The 6,000-nt window shown below is 48.9% G+C and overlaps 1 pseudogene; it reads left to right on the top strand.

Moving 5' to 3' along the window:
* The window catches only part of LOC135533436 (E3 SUMO-protein ligase PIAS1-like), a 47,282-nt pseudogene extending 41,945 nt beyond the window's left edge, over positions 1-5,337 (top strand).
* Positions 5,338-6,000: the final 663 nt, after the last annotated feature.

Consider the following 6,000-nt stretch of genomic DNA (forward strand, 5'->3'; position numbering starts at 1 on the left):
TCACAGGTAACACACTACCACGCCCCAACCCAGCTCACAGGTAACATATACACTACCACGCCCCAACCCAGCTCACAGGTAACACACTACCACGCCCCAACCCAGCTCACAGGTAACATATACACTACCACGCCCCAACCCAGCTCACAGGTAACATATACACTACCACGCCCCAACCCAGCTCACAGGTAACACACTACCACGCCCCAACCCAGCTCACAGGTAACACACTACCACGCCCCAACCCAGCTCACAGGTAACACACTACCACGCCCCAACCCAGCTTACAGGTAACATATACACTACCACGCCCCAACCCAGCTCACAGGTAACACACTACCACGCCCCAACCCAGCTCACAGGTAACACACTACCACGCCCCAACCCAGCTTACAGGTAACACACTACCACGCCCCAACCCAGCTCACAGGTAACACACTACCACACCCCAACCCAGCTCACAGGTAGCACACTACCACGCCCCAACCCAGCTGACAGGTAGCACACTACCACGCCCCAACCCAGCTTACAGGTAACACACTACCACGCCCCAACCCAGCTTACAGGTAACACACTACCACGCCCCAACCCAGCTTACAGGTAACACACTACCACGCCCCAACCCAGCTTACAGGTAACACACTACCACGCCCCAACCCAGCTTACAGGTAACACACTACCACGCCCCAACCCAGCTTACAGGTAACACACTACCACGCCCCAACCCAGCTCACAGGTAACACACTACCACGCCCCAACCCAGCTCACAGGTAGCACACTACCACGCCCCAACCCAGCTCACAGGTAACATATACACTACCACGCCCCAACCCAGCTCACAGGTAACACACTACCACGCCCCAACCCAGCTCACAGGTAACATATACACTACCACGCCCCAACCCAGCTTACAGGTAACATATACGGTACAAACTACCACGCCCCAACCCAGCTCACAGGTAACACACTACCACGCCCCAACCCAGCTCACAGGTAACACACTACCACGCCCCAACCCAGCTCACAGGTAACACACTACCACGCCCCAACCCAGCTCACAGGTAACATATACACTACCACGCCCCAACCCAGCTCACAGGTAACACACTACCACGCCCCAACCCAGCTCACAGGTAACACACTACCACGCCCCAACCCAGCTCACAGGTAACACACTACCACGCCCCAACCCAGCTCACAGGTAACACACTACCACGCCCCAACCCAGCTCACAGGTAACACACTACCACGCCCCAACCCAGCTCACAGGTAACACACTACCACGCCCCAACCCAGCTCACAGGTAACACACTACCACGCCCCAACCCAGCTCACAGGTAACACACTTCCACGCCCCAACCCAGCTCACAGGTAACACACTACCACGCCCCAACCCAGCTCACAGGTAACACACTACCACGCCCCAACCCAGCTCACAGGTAACACACTACCACGCCCCAACCCAGCTCACAGGTAACACACTTCCACGCCCCAACCCAGCTCACAGGTAACACACTACCACGCCCCAACCCAGCTCACAGGTAACACACTACCACGCCCCAACCCAGCTCACAGGTAACACACTACCACGCCCCAACCCAGCTCACAGGTAACACACTACCACGCCCCAACCCAGCTCACAGGTAACACACTTCCACGCCCCAACCCAGCTCACAGGTAGCACACTACCACGCCCCAACCCAGCTCACAGGTAGCACACTACCACGCCCCAACCCAGCTCACAGGTAGCACACTACCACGCCCAAACCCAGCTCACAGGTAACACACTACCACGCCCCAACCCAGCTCACAGGTAACACACTTCCACGCCCCAACCCAGCTCACAGGTAACACACTACCACGCCCAAACCCAGCTCACAGGTAGCACACTACCACGTCCCAACCCAGCTCACAGGTAACACACTACCACGCCCAAACCCAGCTCACAGGTAACACACTACCACGCCCCAACCCAGCTCACAGGTAACACACTACCACGCCCCAACCCAGCTTACAGGTAACACACTACCACGCCCCAACCCAGCTTACAGGTAACACACTACCACGCCCCAACCCAGCTCACAGGTAGCATACACACACATTACCACACACACTACCACGCCCCAAACCAGCTCACAGGTAACACACACATATCCAACCACACACACACATTACCACACACACAACCACAAATATACAACCACACACATTACCACACACACACAACCACAAATACACAACCACAAATACACAACCACAAATACACAACCACACACATTACCACACACATTACCACACACACAACCACAAATACACAACCACACACACACACACAACCACAAATACACAACCACACATTACCACACACATAACCACAAATACACAACCACACACATTACCACACACACAACCACAAATACACAACCACACACACACACACAACCACAAATACACAACCACACACACACACACAACCACAAATACACAACCACACACATTACCACACACACACAACCACACACACAACCACAAATACACAACCACACACACACAACTACAAATACACAACCACACACATTACCACAAATACACAACCACAAACATTACCACAAATACACATTACATTACATTTAAGTCATTTAGCAGACGCTCTTATCCAGAGCGACTTACAAATTGGTGAATTCACCTTCTGACATCCACAACCACACACATTACCACACATACAACCACAAATACACAACCACACTCACACATACACAACCACACACACCAACCTAGTACAACACACTGCCTCGACACATTTCTTCAGGAGTCTCCTCAGGGTCTGTGGAGACCAGTATGTCCCTGTATCCAGTCCACACTAACTTGTCTGAGTCAGTAGAACCTGTACTGATCATGGTTCATTGTGAATAAAAGGAATGACCGTATGTTGTGTTTGGTTCATTGTTTTATTCACAGATCTGAATTTCTTCTCCTTTCTACAAGGGGACAATCATCAGGTATGTTTTAGATGGAACCCCCTGTAGGCCTTCTGAAGTCAACACTATAGCCTCTAAAGATGTCCCCAGAACTTGGGTTTGGTAACAAGATGAATATAAGTGAATGTACCTGTTTGTCCTCCTCTGAAGCATTACAACATGGTGATGGCCGCCGCCGCCGCTGCCTCGGCCTCAGACGACCACGAGCTGCTCCTCAACCACTTCCGTCCCTACACCACCTCCTCCTCGTCCTCCTCCCAGCTGTTCCTGGACCAATCTGGGGCGCCCTCCTCTGGCTCGCTGGCGCCCGTCAACGGTGGTGATGGTGGAGGAAACAGCAGTGGTGGCAGCAGCAGTAGCCTAGTGTCCTCTAGCAGTCTGAGAGACACTCACAGCACACACTCCACGCACTCTCACACACACCCCACGCACTCACACACACACCCCACGCACTCACACACACACCCCGGCGTAGGAGGTCGGTCCAGTGCTGATGTGACGGCGGCCGCAGCCCTCTATGGGGCCGTCCCCGACGTGATCTCACTAGACTGACGATTTCGTTTTCGACGACTAGCGACTGACTCCGAAACACAGAGGGCTTGTTGGTTGTTTAATGGAGGATGCAGTCATGACTACTAAACTGACGCAGAAACAGTTTAACGGTCCCACCCAGTCTACAGCTCTGGTTTTGAGTTGTGTCGTTAAGGCTGACTCCAGAACAGTGGAATACCTGTCTGTGGCGGAGCCGGTCCCGAGGTGTCGTTTGACTGGGCTGACCCAGGAACAGTTATAAAGTCACACCCCACAGATGGATGGGATTGGCACCTGGTGTTGCTAGACTGAGTCCAGAACAGTTACCGGTTGGTATCTGGCTCCCTGACATCATTCCACTAGACTGATATCAGAGAGGTCTATGGGTTTCATCTCTGAAGTCGACAGACTGGACCTAGATCAGCTCCCTGCCGATAGCTACCAGAGACGCTAGCCGTGCAAAAACGGAGGAAGGTTGTTGTTTTTTTGTAGGAAAAGAGTAACGCTGTGTACAGAGAACAAAAAGTATATTTTCTCTTTTTACTTTTGTATATTAATTAACTGAAAAAAAATTCTGTCCCGTAAATAACTTCAGTTGCTATTTTGAAGTGGAGACTGAAGATGTATCCACACAGCTATACGTACGTTTCCCTCGATAAAATGAACTTTAATATCTCATTACTTTTCTTTGGTTTTTATCCTGTTAGATCTGATGGGGATTTTCCTCACACATTCATGGCATTACCTCTTGACATTTTCAACTTATAGATCTCTCTCTACTCTTCATTTTTGAAATCACAGTTGAATTTGTTCTCCAAGACAATATCTTTTCCCTGGTTGACTTGTTTGTTACTGTATAATTTGTTTTGTTATTCTGCGTTCTAAGTTATATGTAAGATATATATGAATAAGTCTCTCTAGATAAGTGGATCTGCTAAATGACGTGAACATGCATTCCCTAAGGACTTCAGGTTGATGCTGTGGGGAGTGTATAGCTGGGTGGGTGATATTAGACATTTCTGATTTTCGTCTCTGTTAAAGGGACAGTGCCGTCAGAATTCTGTTTCCAGGTGTTTTTATCAAAGTGCACAACGGCTGATGAAACTAACATGGTGAAAGTGTGAGAAAAAAAACGTAAATCAGTTTTATTTCCTGATAGTTGCTGGATGAAAATTATCTACACAGGACCTTGTAATCAGCAGGTTTGTTTGGGCGGGAATTTCGGCTTCACATGGTGACGTCACCATGTGGTAAATTTGTTGCTAGACCAATAGCAAAGAGACTTCCAAACCTCTCTGCCAATAACAGCTTGTTTTCAGTTTCCCCTCTTTACATGGTGACATCACCATGTGGTAAATTGGTTGCTAGACCAATAGCAAAGAGACTTCCAAACCTCTCTGCCAATAACAGCTCGTTTTCAGTTTCCCCTCTTTACATGGTGACATCACCATGTGGTAAATTGGTTGCTAGACCAATAGCAAAGAGACTTCCAAACCTCTCTGCCAATAACAGCTCGTTTTCAGTTTCCCCTCTTTACATGGTGACATCACCATGTGGTAAATTGGTTGCTAGACCAATAGCAAAGAGACTTCCAAACCTCTCTGCCAATAACAGCTCGTTTTCAGTTTCCCCTCTTTACATGGTGACATCACCATGTGGTAAATTGGTTGCTAGACCAATAGCAAAGAGACTTCCAAACCTCTCTGCCAATAACAGCTCGTTTTCAGTTTCCCCTCTTTACATGGTGACATCACCATGTGGTAAATTGGTTGCTAGACCAATAGCAAAGAGACTTCCAAACCTCTCTGCCAATAACAGCTCGTGTTCAGTTTCCAGTTTCCCTTACTCTTTACATGGTGACATCACCATGTGGTAAATTGGTTGCTAGACCAATAGCAAAGAGACTTCCAAACCTCTCTGCCAATAACAGCTCGTTTTCAGTTTCCCCTCTTTACATGGTGACATCACCATGTGGTAAATTGGTTGCTAGACCAATAGCAAAGAGACTTCCAAACCTCTCTGCCAATAACAGCTCGTGTTCAGTTTCCCCTCTTTACATGGTGACATCACCATGTGGTAAATTGGTTGCTAGACCAATAGCAAAGAGACTTCCAAACCTCTCTGCCAATAACAGCTCGTTTTCAGTTTCCTCTCTTTACATGGTGACATCACCATGTGGTAAATTTGTTGCTAGACCAATAGCAAAGAGACTTCCAAACCTCTCTGCCAATAACAGCTCGTTTTCAGTTTCCCCTCTTTACATGGTGACGTCACCATGTGGTAAATTGGTTGCTAGACCAATAGCAAAGAGACTTCCAAACCTCTCTGCCAATAACAGCTCGTGTTCAGTTTCCCCCCTTCCCACTCAGACCACTCCCGGACCAGTCTCGGCAAAATTCTTGCTTTAGAGTGGGGGTTTTTCTTCCTAAAAAGCCATTTTTGCCCATTTTTATGGACATCTATTACAGTAAGGTCCTTCATGTTACCCAGA

The sequence above is a fragment of the Oncorhynchus masou genome, unplaced genomic scaffold (genome assembly GCF_036934945.1).
Source record: "Oncorhynchus masou masou isolate Uvic2021 unplaced genomic scaffold, UVic_Omas_1.1 unplaced_scaffold_2384, whole genome shotgun sequence".
In the NCBI taxonomy this organism is placed as follows: domain Eukaryota; kingdom Metazoa; phylum Chordata; class Actinopteri; order Salmoniformes; family Salmonidae; genus Oncorhynchus; species Oncorhynchus masou.